Source organism: Catharus ustulatus, chromosome 5 (assembly GCF_009819885.2).
Source record: "Catharus ustulatus isolate bCatUst1 chromosome 5, bCatUst1.pri.v2, whole genome shotgun sequence".
Lineage (NCBI taxonomy): Eukaryota > Metazoa > Chordata > Aves > Passeriformes > Turdidae > Catharus > Catharus ustulatus.
This window is the reverse complement of record NC_046225.1, coordinates 16,313,619-16,329,796: the sequence shown is the minus strand read 5'-3', so window position 1 is coordinate 16,329,796 and position 16,178 is coordinate 16,313,619. Positions and strand designations below refer to the sequence as shown.

General features: G+C 43.5%; 1 protein-coding gene across 19 annotated transcripts in view; it reads right to left on the bottom strand.

The window, feature by feature from the left end:
* ADGRL3 (adhesion G protein-coupled receptor L3) overlaps positions 1-1,983 on the bottom strand; it is a 489,413-nt gene extending 487,430 nt beyond the window's left edge. For all 19 annotated transcript variants that reach the window (XM_033059584.1, XM_033059589.1, XM_033059570.1 and 16 more), the window contains exon 1: positions 1,157-1,983. The gene's annotated coding sequence lies outside the window, so the exon portion shown is untranslated. The remainder of the gene's footprint in view (positions 1-1,156) is intronic.
* Between the last annotated feature and the right edge of the window lie 14,195 nt (positions 1,984-16,178).

Genomic DNA, 16,178 nt, shown 5'->3' with positions numbered 1-16,178 from the left:
TCAGGGGAAAGGGTGAGGGGAAAAACCCAACAAAATGTATGGGAGGCCAGCGTTACTTCCCTGGACAAGTCCGACTGATCAAACTCAGTCCTTGAAGGCAATCCCCCAAATACCCAGGGCACATCTCTGGGGTAGTGTAGCTACATCTTCATTAGCACCAGCTGAGAGGAAGGCTCCTCAAACTGGGAAACAGGGCTGCTCTCTGGCTGATGGCAGGGAGGATCCATCAGCCTCACAACCGTACTTCCAAGTTACGCGGTCAAAAGATGATTGCAAGGGGAACACAAATAAATAATTAAGGGAGCAAATAAACAGAGGGTGAAAAGGAAAGAGGTATTAAAAATGCGATTTCCGTCTTTCAGCTATACATATCGGCCCCTACCCAAAACAAACGCCAGTCCTATACTGACAAAACCCAGCAAACGCAGGCTCCCAGCAGCTCTGCACATCCCTGCCTACACCGTAAGCTTCTCTCCGGCTGCACGGGAAGGCGAAGCTCCCGGCGCATACCTGTAACCCGGGGCTGCTGGATTCAGACCCCTACCCTAACACCCCCTCACATCCTCCCATAGGCAGCCCCCAACACACACCCCCGATTCGGCAGCATCCCCCCACTCATGCCCCCTGATATCCAAGAAAGCAATTGCCTCTCGAGGCACCCTTCAGCGATTAAACAGCAACGCAGATCCACGAAGGAGCGGGCACGAAGACGGGGGAAGGGGGGAGATTGAGGAAACATAATGAAACTCACGAATTCCTCAGTGTAACACCAGCAAACCCCCCGGTCCAAACGTGGAGCCTTTCACAGAAAAAACACCCAGAGAGAGCAAGAACAAGATCTGCCAGGTCCGTTCCATCTCCTCACTGGCTTTGCCACCCTGGCTATCCACAGCCCAGCGATGCTGGAGCCTGCGAGGCATTTCCAAACATGATGCACACCCCTTGTCTCCACTGTTTCCCAGCATGCAGACCCAGAGATGCTCCCCCGTTACCTGGAAGATCCAGCCCCCCTGAAGACAAACTATCCTTATTATAGCATAATTCAATCGCAGCGCGCGTCCAGGGCGGCCGGCACCCTTCAGCCCGATGGAAGCGGGCAAGGGAGCAGCCGAGGGCCAGGCAAGGGCTGCTGAGCATCCATCCGCTGGTTACTTACCTTTAGTCACCGCCGGCTCCCGAGATGCGGGTCCCCATCAGATCCTCAACAACCTGCAGCAGGGAGCTGCTGCCACAATCCAGCCATTAAAACCAGGGGTGGGAGTAGGAAGCAGACCTGGCTGCACAGTACCAAAGCCCCCGGCCAAGAGGAAAAGGGGGGCGGACGAGAAGACCGGAACGTCACTCAAGCAAGGAAAAATTTAAAAAAAAAAAAAAAAGGGAAAAAAAAAAGGGAAAAAAATAGAAAGAAGTAAAAGTCTTTCCTTTTCTGCCGTGTTCTTCTGCTACACAAGCTTTCCTCCCGGAGGACGAGGGTGTGTGGGGATGGGGGAGGCGATCGCTCTCTTCTCTTCCCCGCTGTCGCCGACCCCTCCGGACGAAAGCCCCGCTCCGATTTACCTCCTCCAGGTGGGCAACTTCAGAGCAAGGTGATGTCTCCGGAGCCGGCACCACCGGCCAGGCGATTCAGATGCGGCAGAGTCATTGCCTGTGCTGCTGCTGCCGCTGCTGCCGCCGCTGCCGCTGCCGCTGCTGCTGGGGAAGAACAGCCGCTGCCGAAGAGACCACCAAAAAAAAAAAAAATAAAAAGGAGAGAAATCTTCCACCATCCCCCTTTCTCTCCCCTCCAGCACCAGCCGCTCTTCGCATCCGCTCCCCTGCCCGCGGCCCCTCGCTCCGCCGGGGCTGGGGGACACAAAGGCGCCCGCGCAGAGGGAGGCGGGTGGTCCTCAGCCCCCCGCGCTCCGCAGACACCCTGGATCCTTCCTCCTCTTCCTCCTCCTCCTCCCGCTGCGGAGACCGCCAGCCCCGGCGCGGCGCGGCTCGGCGCGGGCGGGCGGGCGGAGGGGGCGGCTCCGCGGGCGCGGAGGGGGCGGCTGGGCGGGCGCGCCCCGCGCGGTGCTCAGCGGGCGCGGGGGGGGCCGCATGGCCGGCTCGGCACGGCTCGGCACGGCGCACACGCTCCGCACACGGGCAGCGCGCCCCGGCAGCGCGACCCGCGACACTCGCGTCCCCCGCAGGGCCGGGCCAGGAGCGGGCAACGGGGCCCGGGGAGGAGGCGGCGGCGGGCGGCGCGGCGCTGCTGCCCTGCCCGGCGGCGGCCGCACGGAGCCGGGCGGGCGGCGAGCCGAGGGGCGGGGGAGCGCCGAGGGCCCGGATCTGGGTTGCGCGGACGCGGGCTCCACCTAGCAGCCGGCCGGCACCGCACCGCACCGCCGCCCCCGAGCCCGCACTGCCCCGCAGCCGCCCGCCAGCACCTGTCCCGCAGCCCCCTCCCGAAGGGATCCCGCACCGCCCGCCTGGACACTCTGCCAATCGCAGCCTCCACACAGGGCACGGACCCACTCCACACTGGATCTCCCACGTCCCGATTGGCCGCTTGAAATTTTGTCCCCATCCGAGCAGCCAATTGCAGCCTGCCTTTGCGGCACCGATCCATCACCTGTGCGGTTCCCTCACCCCAGGTTGGGTGCTGTGCCCACTGCTGCCCTCCCAGGAAGCCAGCTGCAGCCTGTGTTTCCAGCACAGACCGTTCCCCACGAGATTCCCCAGCTCACGATTGGCCTCTCAGCATGCTGTCCACAACCAAGCAGCCCATCGGACCCCACCTCCTGGTCAAGGATGCCCAGCACACAGATGGGGCTCTGGGCAGCCTAGCATCAGCTGGGGCGAGCAAGACACTCCATCCTTGCCCTGGCACCCCCAGCAGGTGGGAAACATGAATCCCCTCCTCTCCTGAGAGTCAGGAACCTCCAGGAAAGAAGGCAAGAAGCCTGCCTTTGCATTAACTTTTGTAATCTGAAATGCTTCAATGGGACCTCTGGAAATAATGGTGCTTGGCTGAAACATGCTAAACACTTCTCTCACAAACCAAATTGTTTGCTTTTGGTTTTTGAGGGAAGGACCTAAACTCTTTTAACAACAAAACAAAAAAGTAGATTGCAGAGAATTGTAGTTTTCTAGTTGCCTGAGTGCTGGCACGTGCAACACACCACACTTTATCCCAGTGACCAGAACTGCTTGGGGAGTTGCTGCTGCACTCCCAGCTGTCGCCAAGAGAGCTGGAAGGGCCCAAATGAGGCCTCCTGGTCCAACCCAATGGAAGATCTACTGAGTTTATTATCCTGCTCAGCTTTTGCCTTAACAAGCTCCTAAGTATCCTTGATGATGGAGACCTTGCAAGGCCATCCTTTTAAAGGGCATAAGGGAATTAAAATAACCTTGTTTGTTAGCTCTGGAAGATGCTCACACATGTTCCTAGCTGAGTTGCTAGTTAGACAGGCACAGAAATGTGTATTTAAGGTTAAGAACTGCTATTCTGGATGCATTGATGTGTTGTGGAAAATTAGTACCAATAAATATAAGTGCTGTTTTCCCAATAATAAAATCAGGGCCCATTCACTGACTCTGCAAAAATAAAGGACGAATATTGATTGTGGTCAGGGAAGGGAAATATACCATTTTTAACAGATCTGTCTCAAACATTTCCATTTCCAGTAGATCTCTGCAAAGTCATGTTAGAGAACACCTCTCCTACATGGCTGCAGAATAGCCCCACACGTCTAAGTGAGTGATGCACAGTCTTCTACAATCATTTGATTTAAGAAAAAATAGATTTCAAAGCAATTAAAAAGCTGTTGTGCTTTGGACCTTGCATTTGGTTCACCAAAATTATTATCCTCATTGGAGAAAACCCGTGGAGAATCTACTGCTCCATCTTTGGGAAAGTCCTTTTTGTAACAACCTTTCTTCCAGGGTCTGCATAGAGGGGAAAAATAAAAAACAAACAAGCAAAACAACAACCAAAAAGTCCTCCACAAACCCTGCCAAACAAACAGCCCCACCCCCCAAAAGTCCCCAAACCGAACTAGCAAAATCACCAAATCTTTAATACTGCTTCTGCTAGGATGCTCAGAGATATGAGATATGAGATCCTTCAAGATACAATTACATCTCTGATGATATTCACCATTCACCACATATGCTCTGGGAATGAAACAAAGCCCTACAAGTTGAAATTAGATTTCCTCTATATCTTTAAGCTCTGTTTTAATGCAGGGGTGGGAATGAAATCAAAGTTTAGTCAGTGAGTAAAGAAAAGATAAAAAACCACTAAGCTAAAAGTGTGGTGATGTGGGTTTTTTTTTCCCTGTCTCATAGCACTGCGTATAATGAAGATGGAAAAAGCTCAATAAATTGTAGGGGGAGGCAAGGAAGAGCTTCAGAATGCCACCAGCCTGTTGCGCTGTTGGTGCTTTTTAAAATCATGTCTTGGGCTTAATGGTGTGAGTCAGCCCAGAAAAACTTAGACACAGAGTAGTTGCAGTAGGTTGTGCAGTTTTCTCCAGAGGCAACAGCAAGATTATTCCCCAAAGGATATTTTCCCAGTACTTTGTCCAGCAAAACTTGAAATGTGTCCAGGGATAAGGTTTCCACCAATTCCCTTGAGTGATTACTCCCCAGTCTCATATATCTCAGCATTTGGAAGATTTTCCTGCTGTTCAGCCTACATTTTTGCATTTCTTAATTTCATACTATTACTTGTGATTATGGCCCAAATTAATCAAAGTACTTCAATGCATGCCTAAATTTAGGTATGTGCTCAAGCTCCACTGAAATCACGTACGTTGGTGTTTTGCAGAGCTGATGGATCTGCACATGTGTTTTAGCACTGTGCTGAACTGGGACCATGCATCATGCAAAATAATTATCCTTCTCTTACATATTTTTAAGCCATTATCCTCCCCTTGCTTAATTATCGATTAGATAAGCTATACATTTAAGCTACTTAATCTGTCCTTGTGTATCACTCTTTCCAGGAGTGTGATCATTTTTCTTTTTCAGATCTGAATTCCCTGAAACTCTTCCATGTTGTGTGAGGACGGGTAATGAGGTATTGCAATTTAATGACATATCCCAGGTGTGATTACATAAAGAGCAGTTATTCTGTGCAGTCGGAGGATATAACTTACCTTCGCCAGCAACCCCAAAGCGCATTGATTTGTTGTGCTGCTCTATCATTTTGTAAGACTCTATAATCTACTCCTATTCTTTTCCATATCCATCACCCCAGCATTCAGATATTTTTTACTTGGAGGCAGACAGCCTTTAGGCCTTGAAATTCAGTGTGGTGTTTTGCGTCAGGAAACCTGTAACAGAACCAAATTGCAACCTTAGAGTGGTTCCCAGAATACTTTCTTCCAAAAAAAAAAAAAAAATCTCAGTTTCAAGTTGTATTATTTGAATCTTCTCACCCAGGATTTTGAGTTCCCAATCAATTTACTTCGGGAGGATTTGTCGCACATACCACCCTGGCACCGTGGTGTCTGCATCATTTGTTGCTTATTATTCCATTATTGCTCAGGTAGATGTGGAGCTTTAACGATAATTTCATTATTTTGCGATGGTTTAAAAGTGGGTTTACTGAATTGTAATTGACTGTGTTTATGATTCTTTTCTCCTTTTTTTTCTTTCTTCTTTTTCTGAAAATATGTCCTATTTGATTTCTCTGTTTCTCTCATATTTCCATTAACTTCCATAAAGAACTGTCACTGAGCCATTACATTCTGTAATGAATTACCTTATTCTCAGAGGTGCATGTCATTTGGACCAATTCATGGATACACATTTCCATTTCCAGGACTGTTACCAGTTGTCCTACACAAAACATATGTTTTCTTTACTTCATGATCAAGTAATATGCTTGGTTTTCACCTTTTCTTTCCCAATCTGAAGTATTGTCATGACAAAACTACATGAATTTTTAAAAACAAATGCCGTGAAGTGATACAAATAAACACCACTGACTTCCTGCTATAGATCTAGCAAAACTCAGCTTATCTCTGATAAACCCACATTTTCATGATAAAATCCCAGCAATTTGAGCAGATAGCTAGCTAGCTAGCTAGATAGATAGATAGATAGATAGATAGATAGTAACACTGAATTAGACCTTGACAGATTCCACCTTCTGTGTTTCCTTCTCCCCTACCATCTCCCCTGCAGTCCTGGATTAGGAAAACACCATAAGATTCCTCCCTGCCAGGGAAGCACCTCATGTTTTTCATGTTGAATTTTCCCACACTCATTTTTAGGCACGAACTTCAGTGGGATTGCTTGCAATGGGTTCAAGCAAAATTCCAAAATAAGGAGTAATTAAAAAGCAGAAATCAGTATCAAGGCTCACATTTACTCTTTTTCAGTCTCTTCCTCCTAATATGTATCTTCATTTTGATACCGTTTTTCTAGGTGCAAGAATAACCTCAAAAAATAACAAAAGGCCCCCTCCCATATTACATAAAAAATGCAACTAATAATGATTTAACTTTGAAAACATGGGCTGTCAAAAAAAAAGATTTCCACTTAAGGGATAGTTTAAGCCATAGCACACTGGCCAACCATGGTAGGTTTGCAGTACCATAGCACCAACAAAAAAGCCTAAGGGAGAGAAAGTGCCGTGGGATGTCTGGTCCCTAACTTTTAGCTAACATATTTCCTTGCACCCTGTTTGTGTCCAATGCCTTGTGCAGCAGAGGATGGGTTCTCAGTCTCTCCATAACAGTGGGCTGGTTTCAGCTGGGGTAGAGTTAATTTTGTGCATAGAGGCTATTATTGGGCTGTGTTTTGGATTTGTGCTGAACACAGCGATGATAATCTAAAGATGTTTTTGTTATTGCTGAGCAGGGCTTGCACAGAGCCAAGGCCTCTTCTGCTGTACTACCACAGTGGCAGGGAGGCTGGGGATACACAGGAGGTTTGAGGAGACACAGCCAGGCCAGGTCACCCAAACTGACCAAAGAGATATTCCAGACCATGTGGCATCATGCTCCCTGCATAAAGAGGGGAGAAGAAGGAGGAAATGGGGACATTTGGAGTGATGGTGTTTTTCTTAACTTAAGTGTGCAGTTGGGGCCCTGCTCGCTTGGAGATGGCTGAACATGTTCCAGCCCCTGGGAAGCACTGAATTAATTCCTTGTTTTGCTTTGCCTGAGTGCGCTGCTTTTGCTTTTTCCTATTAAACTGTCTTTATCTCAACCCACGGGTTTTCTAGCTTTTGCTGTTCCAATTCTCTCACCAATCTCACTGATGGGGGAGTGAGTGAGCTTTTGCATGGAGCTTTTTTGATGGCTGAGGTAAACCATGACAAACATAAATATGCCTGATTTTCTTTTGGTATTCCTACTCTTTCAGGGGGTGTCAGTGCTGTTTCAGTGCTTCCTGAAGCGGAGGCAGTAGGGACATGGAAAGACTTCCGGCATAGATGCTCAAGATAGAGTGTTACACTGAAATATGTAGTATTTAGTTCAACTGGGAAGGCTGTGCAAACCTACTGTGGAAGACTGGTGGTGACTTGTTGACTGGTAGCTTAGACATGGATTGCAAAATGGCCATACATAAAAGCTATCTGAACTGTTGACTTGAATCTCTCTGTCAAAGTAGTCAAAGTAATAAGGCAATTAGACAAAAAATCATTAATAATTTAGCTTAATCGAAACCTAACAATACAGACTTCCTCTACAATTCCAAGTTATTTCAACTGTTTGGAAAGCATGACCTGTCTTTGTTGTTATAGTACATACGTAATGTGGGAGAAAATAAAAATTGTCACTGGAATTTCACTTTAAAGAACTTGTGACTTGTGTTGCTTTTTTTTTTTTTTCCATTAATTTGTACCCATGAATTCTCAGAGCTAGCTCTGATTCTATTTTCAAATACAGGCTCTTTTTATGTGTGGATAAATTAGGCTGTTGTAGAGCAGGGGTGGGACTTTGATGTAGAAGTCATGTTGAAGCAGATGGTTGTGCTGAGCATGCTTCAGCCAGGCTAAATGGGAAGAGCAATTAAATGCTCTTCCACACAGTTATTGCTGAAACAACAGGAAGCAGAAATAGCAAAGTAAATAAGCTGTGCCATCAGAGAGGTTTCCCTGGAACTGACAGAAAATTTGGAAGCAAAGGGGTTTGTTGGTTGCAGCTGCTAGTGAAAGTCAGAAAAGTTCAGGGAAACCAGGGAAAAAGCCCCAATAAACAGCAAAAGCAATGGCTTGGTTGAGAAGGAGAAGAAAGGTGGACAGTAATTTCTGGGAGGCTTGTTTGATTTACTCTTGCAGTATTCAGGAGAATCAGATGTTGTTTGAAACAGACAACCCAACAACACACAGATATTTGGTGCCCATACTCCTTATGAAACAAAGGGACTGACCTTAGTCCATCGATAGGGCACTTGAAGACATGCATTGCATGCTGCAACTTAGCATAACTCCACCAGCCAGGATCATGGGGCCTTTGGGGACTGCAAGAAACCAACATGTCCCACTCATGAGGAAGAGTGGCAAATCACCACTAGCATTCCTCACAGTGTTACCACGAAGGATGAATGATACTGATGTCCAGAAGGCAAGGTTCCAGTTCACATTGCTTGCTGGGCTGAAGAGAAATTTGAGCCACTGGGAGAAATGTTGTATTGGCCCTGGGGACTGCTGGGCACAGTACTTTTGCAGTACTATTAATCATCCATCCTGTAATGCTGTTATCATCTGTAAACACTTATCACACCTATCTCTGGGCAAGCAGGATTAGAGAGAAAAAAAACAAGGGAAAATACCACTCTTGTTGCAACACTGTGGGAGGATTTAAAGCCATTTGGGAAACAAAAGTAGGAAATTATCACATCTGAGAAATTGGTGTTTTGAAGGTATTCTCAGAGGACTTTGACTGCCATAGTATAAATTTAGTATTCATGGTATTAATGGAAAAATTCTTAACTGAATAGGAAATTAACTTTCTTACTTGAGGTTATGCTGCAGTGGTAAAGCAATCCTAATTATTTTTAAAACTAAATGCTATTGCTAGGGGTAAATCAGGTTTCAAAAAGAAAGAAATCAATAATACAAAGACTGATTTTGAAGATTTCAAATAATAAATTTAGGTATAGTGGTTTGTATCAAATACAACAGAAAATTCCTTCAGTGAAACATGCATAAGGTTAAGTCTTGAGCGGATACCTCATGCATACAATTTAATGAATAAAAAACATAAATCAAATAAGAATGGGTCAAAACATAGACAAAAGGATTATACTGAAAATCAGAGCTTTAAGAAATGGGTGGTTGTGCAGAGACATGCAATTGATCTTTTTGGTCTTCTACATGACCTTTTTGCCTCCTGGACTCCGTTTCAGAAATCAGTAGAATGATTTTTTATTAAGTTCAGTTTTCTTTTAACACATAGCAGCAGTCACTGAAATAATGGCTTTTTTTACCCCCTACTGTACAGTTGATTGGCACATCCTTGTTTCACACATTCATTTTATAAATCTTTTAATGCTTCCTCTGATTGAGTCACAGGAAAATGATCCAAGACAAATGGGCAATCTAATCTTCAGATAGTTAGCACAGTGCCTGGCAGCTGAAGAGAAAGCAAACAAAACACCAAAATGTACCAGCAGAGACACCCAACAGGAAAAGGTGACTGAAATGCAGAAAGGGCCAGTGGACTCCCACCTGAGGGCTGTGTAAAATGCTGAGTAGTCCATTACCAAGGTACCGATACCATAACAGTGCAAAAAGGGTGACAGTGCCAGGTAGTCTTGAACGTTCCTAAGTATGGCTGCAGATGTATCCAATTAGTTTTGTGCTTATTAGGGCTGTAGAAGAAAGGTCTTGCTGAGACAAATTCTGAAAGAAAAAGAGGAGAGAGCAAGATGTACCTAATGTCTTTCATGAAGGATAACAGGATGGACTATAAAATGTTACCAACCAGCACACAAGAAAAGGGGGTCAGGGACCTCACCTATTCAGCCAAATGGAAATCGGACAGCAATCAATATCTGGAGCAGATTTCAAAAGAGGTTTTCAGGTGCATAATCTCAGCAGAGACCAGTGGGAATTGTGTTCTAAAATCCCCTACACACTAATCCCTACTTTTGCATGGCTATAAAGAAAAATAACAAACATATGTCGAGGACTGTAGGTAGCCTGATATTAGCATGTGTAAAATGTGTGATGGGGGCATCTCTTTAAACATGAACTCATCACTTGGTAGCTTTTTGAGCAGGAGTTTATTATTCATAACTCTAAAATCCACCCCATCTCATTTCATTGTCTAAGCTGTACAATCAATAATTCAAGTATGAATTTTAAGAAGATTTCCAAATTAAGCCAGACACCCTAATGTATAGGACATACCACACCAATTAGTATACACAACAGCTTCTCGGTGAGCCAAGATGAGGGCAGCATAGTGATTTGGAAAATATGAATATCATTATGCTGGAGAGATGCTTAGAGCAGTAGGTGGGGAATAAGGTTCAAGCATTGGAATTGCTTTTCAGATGTGACCCTCAATATATTTCAGAGATTTGTATCCAATGCCAGGGCCCTGTAAATTGACTGGCAAATTGATGTGTCCTGGATCACCAGACTCTTTCACAGAGCACAGCTAAGCCCCTAAATACCATTAACATTATTAGAATATGAGAGCTCCCAGTTACTTGTGTTATCTAGTATACCCTTTTTCTCAGATACATCTTACTCAGTTTCAGCTTGTTCAAATGATCTGCACAAGGAGGAAACTGCAGTACAGCTGTTTTTTGCACTGTTGCTTACCTGATGCCACATGCTTGTTTGTGACATTTTCTGGGCACTAGATGGCCTGGATGTGGCAGTGGAGAACACCATCAAATATACTGCAAACAGCAAAATTCCTGCTTTGTGGTGGTCAATCCAGGATGCCCATAATAAATTTAAATCCAGGCTATAAGTTACCTGCCTTCTGCTTTTTTGAGCACTGACATAGAATGGCCTTTTTTAACAGTGCCCATAAAACTGCTTGTCATTTACATGTTGGAGAAGCCTTTGTGTACAAAGAAGGGAGGAATCATCTCTCCCTGTGAAATTTGTGATCAGTCTAAGGGCAGTGTAACATCACTGGCCCCACATTGCTCTCTTTCAAGTCAAAATATGACAGCACTGTGATGTGTGCATTTTTTGTTGTTTTGGTTTTTGTTGACGGATATTTTGGTTGGTTTCTTCCTTATTTTATAGGGTTTATTGTTTGGTTTTGTTTGGGTTCACCCTGTTTTTTGTCTTTTGTTTATATATTTTTATTTACTTTTAATTAGTTACATTCATTGCCTTGTTGGCTTTATTAAATACTAGCTGTCCACACTCAGGTGCTTCTGTATTTACTGTCTTGGACTAAGGATTCCTGTTAGGACTGCTGACCTTATTGATGAGCTAGTTGAGGTGATTTTTTTTTCTTTAATGTGGCTGTCCTCTAGATTGGAGGGTTCAAGACAGTGGGGTTGCATGCTCCTTGGTGTCCTTCCAAGGACTGACATACAGGTGGAGATTCTGTTGCTTGGCTCTGTGACCAAACACCTGCAGACTGCTGCCTTTTCTTTTGCTGACCTTGAGCATCTTCCTCTTACAAATTCCTGGGTGTCATTTACACCTCTGAATACAAGCATATTTACTTTAACACATGTGTTGAAAGAGAAGGGTCATCCCTGAAGAAATAAAGCTGTTGTTTTATTCAGGAAGGGCAGTAAGATATAGCCCTTCCAGTGGGGATCCACATTTGCCTCTTTGCTAAACAGAGACTGAAGCAAAATAGCCCATTCAGGCTGCAAAGCTGATCCTTCACATAAAAGCTGAAGGGTATGGAGTGGCCAAGGCAGAAACCTGCATTTCACCTCTTCAGACCATATCTATACCTAGCTGACCTTCATGCATAGTTTTCCTGTACAAAGAATATTGGGCAAGGAGAGACCAGCCACTTCATCAAGCTGGATCTCATTGTGTGGCAGACATCTACACCTCCATGTTCATCAAAACCAGCCAGGTTTTTATCTGTAGTATATAAATGCTAATCAGGAGTATGTATTTCTACAGATGTGTTAGCAATATCTAGAGGGCACTGTTACTGCTGCTGTCTCTGTTTTTCTGTCGTACCAGCTAGGTTTTCAGGGGATCCAATTCAAGTCCAGCTATCGATGAGTTTTGGATGCTGTTATCATGTTTTATATTTGGTTTTGGGAAGGTGCATGGCTTATGTTTGTGCTACGCACAATATTGGTTTATATTTGGTTTATATTTATTTTAATTTATTTGTTACTATTATATTTATATTAGTTTTCCCAATAATTTTTAAAATAATTATAATTATGCTTTCTGTCATTGCTAGTCATGTGTTTGTATTATGCTGCAGTCTCAGTCTGGTATTTTCTAAAAGTGGACAAGCAGTGTACACAATTATACAGTCCCCTTCCTTTGTAAGGCCACCGTGCTGGATCTCCTAGCATATGCCTTATGGCCATTAGCAGCCAAAAAAGAGTCTCAAGGGGATTTTTATGCATCAGTATTTCTTGGACTAAGATTGCAACAAATCCCCTATTACTTTCCGATTGTGACAAAGCCACTTGTATTTTGTGGCTCTTGCAAAATACCTGGTTTGCCCAATTTGACAGCCTTTTAGGTTTCACCTTTTAAAAATCGCTAGCTGTATTGTTGTGATAATAAACTGAACTGCTAATATTCTCCAAAAGCTGACTGCAATTCTTATGCTCTGTACTTCCTTCCCTCTATCTTCATTTTATCATTGCTTGTACAAAGAGCCCATTTCTTTGCAGCCGTAATTAAGCTCTCAGTTTCTCTTTCCAGTCCTTCTCTGACAGCGATTATCATGTCTTATTTTTTGTAGTTGCTGAAGCTGTCAATCCACAATGCTTCCCAAGAGCCGTGTTCAGGTTCACAGAAGCAGGAAGCAAGCACAGAAGAAAGTCCCAGAAGTCGGTCATAGTTTTAAAGATAAGGTCTGATCAGGGAGATGTGGCTGCTTAGTTGGGGAAGATTTAAAGGCAGCATATGGTTCATGTTCAGGGTATAAACAGCTTATGCACACACCCTGCCACCACACACGTGCTCCAGCTGTCCCACTAAGCACACATTGCAACAACAGCACAAGCATTTGTGGTATTTTTCCCCATGAACTCTTTCATCTGTTTTAATTTCAGGAACTTTCTCAATTATATGTGGAAGGTATTTTTTTCACAGTTAGAAATGCTTCCTGGACTTGTGCTGCACAATCTGATGCTGTTTCTCACTTGAGGCCATTTAGATGTTGAACACCCATAAAAACAGCCCTAGTAAAGCCAGGTGAAGCTGCAGCCCACCACCCCATGGGTTTCTTCTCTGTCTGCCTCCATCTAGCACTGTGACTCTGACTACCATCTCCTCTCAAGTCTGACCATAGCAAGAGTCTTAAACCATTTGCTCATTTATCAAGAGGAAGCTGCCTCAGAGCTTTTGTCACCTTTGTCATTCTCCTCTGAATTTTTCATCATATTTTGTTTGCAGGAGCCAGAGTAGCACACAGTGTTCAAAATGGGGATGGACTTTGTGGTTGCTCTGGGGTTTAAAAGTATTTTCTGTTCTCTATCTGCTTTGTAAAACCTCCTATGATTTTACTCAGCGTTTTCCAGGATTAAGCTGGTGTTTTCATGGTCTTGCTCCTGAAAGTTCCAGCCAGCTTAGAACTCATGTTGTTCACTTGAGTCTTGGATTGCTTTTTCCAAGGTGCATTACTCTAAATCTGTTTCCAGTGGATTTCACCTGCCACTTTATTACCTAGCCTCTCCACCTTCAAAAATAACTTGGTAAATCTTTGGTCAGCCCTTGTTTTCACTACCTTGACTAACTATTTTGTTTTATTGGGATCTTTTTATTTTAACAGTTGGTCCTTTTTTAGACTGCTTGTAAACATGGGGAACAACACAGGTCCTGACACACAGTTTTTAGGGGCTTCATCCACATCAAGAACAGCCATTAATTCCTACAACTTGTGTTCTGTCTTCAACTACTAACATATATAGGCACCTTCCCTTACTGGAGTAACTTTGTCCAGCTAAAGTGATCACCATTCCCATTTGACCCCAGTCTACTTTTAAAGAATCAGAGCAGGTGTTTTTCCCTCTATGCTAGCCCTAATAGGACATGTGAAGCACCAAAAGGTAGAAATGCCAAAACCAACAGTGTGATATGAATTTTGTATTCAAAATAAACACAACAAATTGTCACATAAATGATTGTCCCACTATCAAAAAATAGTCCCCTATTCTCTAAGAACGATTAACTACACAAGATTTACAGTACTGGAAGGCATTCACTTACAGACAATGTAGAACAATTTGCAGACAAGGCTGATTGCACTGGCAGGGATTAACTGAAAAATAAAACAGAGATACACATTGATTGAAGCCATCTAAATAAAACATGAATGGCTTCTAATGAAAACAGCAGGCAAAACAGCACTTTGAGGCCTCAGCAACAACATCCTTCTCAGTACAGTTTGTGAGGTAGCCAGAGCAAATAAGGTCCCATTTGCTAATTTACCACCTTAAGATAGATATTTTCAAGTTTATGGATTGATGAAATTACCTTTGGTATTATTAGCCCCCCTCAACTCTAAACATTTAGAGTAACAATTTTATGCATTTTAAAAAATACTGGTAGTATAACCAATCCCCAGTGCTGTAGGTTATGTCAGAAGAGCTGCTCCCTCTCTGTAACACAAAAAATGCAACTCACCATGCAGCACCAAAAATCACCTTTTGCTCTCTGCCACTCTCCCTAAGAAGCAGCTCATCAGCTGGGGAAAACAGAGTGAAGGATGGAAAATTAATCTGAGACATGACTGTGCTTCTTCTCAAGTATGAAAGGAATATTTTTATTCATTTGATGTAGTGAGTTTTTATTTGACACCCAGGCTTTCCACTCCTTCTGTAATATTTCACTTTCTTTGACAGTGGCATGCAGTTCCTTCCAGCCACCAACAGATTTCATTATGTTTCTGTTTACTTACGCTTTAGTATCATTAATGAGGATGTTGGCTAAGTCAAGACCTGCCAGTAATCTCTGTGTTACGCTACCTGACAGTGCCTCTGTGTTTTATGTGCAGTTATTTAGCACTACCCTGGGCCATGGACATCTTGCCAGCTCTCAATACACTTGAGAGCAAAGCTGGTGAATAATTTATTAACAAATTTGTGTCTTATGTTCCTGGGTGAAATACGTATCAACAGGCTGATTGTTACTGATTTGTTTCCTACTGGAAAAAATTCAAGAAACGCTTAATGCAAACATGTTTTACTGTGTGGGTTGTTGGCAAAGTTCATTAATACAATCTAGACTAATACTTTCTCTGATGTGATTCTGTTTATATATATATAATGTCCATTTGTATTTATTCTGTATGAGATGTGCCAGAGATGCTGCATTTCTTTTACCTTTATGTGTCCAGAGAGAACTCTGTTGGCACTGGCTCTTTCATTATTTTAAGGATTTTTCTGTGAAGCAGAACCATCTCTTACTTTTGTTTTCCTTCTGAAAATGAATCCCATATTCACCTTTCACTAATATATTGGTCACTCCCTGGTTGTTTCTCAGTTTTTGATTGCAATTGCTATAGTAGAAAATCGGGCCGAATTTTTTTCTTGAAACACCTCTCATTGGAAAATTGATATTTTATTATGTTTTTTTAAAGAAACTGTCTAGTCAGTCATTACCTGTTTTGTCCCTGTTAGAAAGATTATTTTAGTTTATCAAACAAAATGTATTTTTCAAGGATTCTTCAGGAAAAAAATACAGCATTAGCTTTTTTTTTCCCCTTTTGTATTGCTTGGGTGCGAAGGTGGGAGGCAAATCACCATAATACCTTGAGGTCATCCAGAACCAGTGATTTTCATATGTATGTATCTAATATTAATACATGCATTTCTTAGTTCCCAGGACTCTTCCTTAAAACGTTTTTTCTCCTTCCTGTTCCTTTAAGTAAATTCATGCCCTACCATAAAAAGCAAAAACTTGCCGAAACCTCTATAATATAAACTGATACAATACACACAGAGAAAAATACATCTCAGTTTGAACTGTATTGCACTCAGCCCATTTGGACTTGCCCTGCACTTTCAGGTTGATGTAATATTTTTATTTTATCACCTTGGAGTCACAAGCTCCTAGGCAG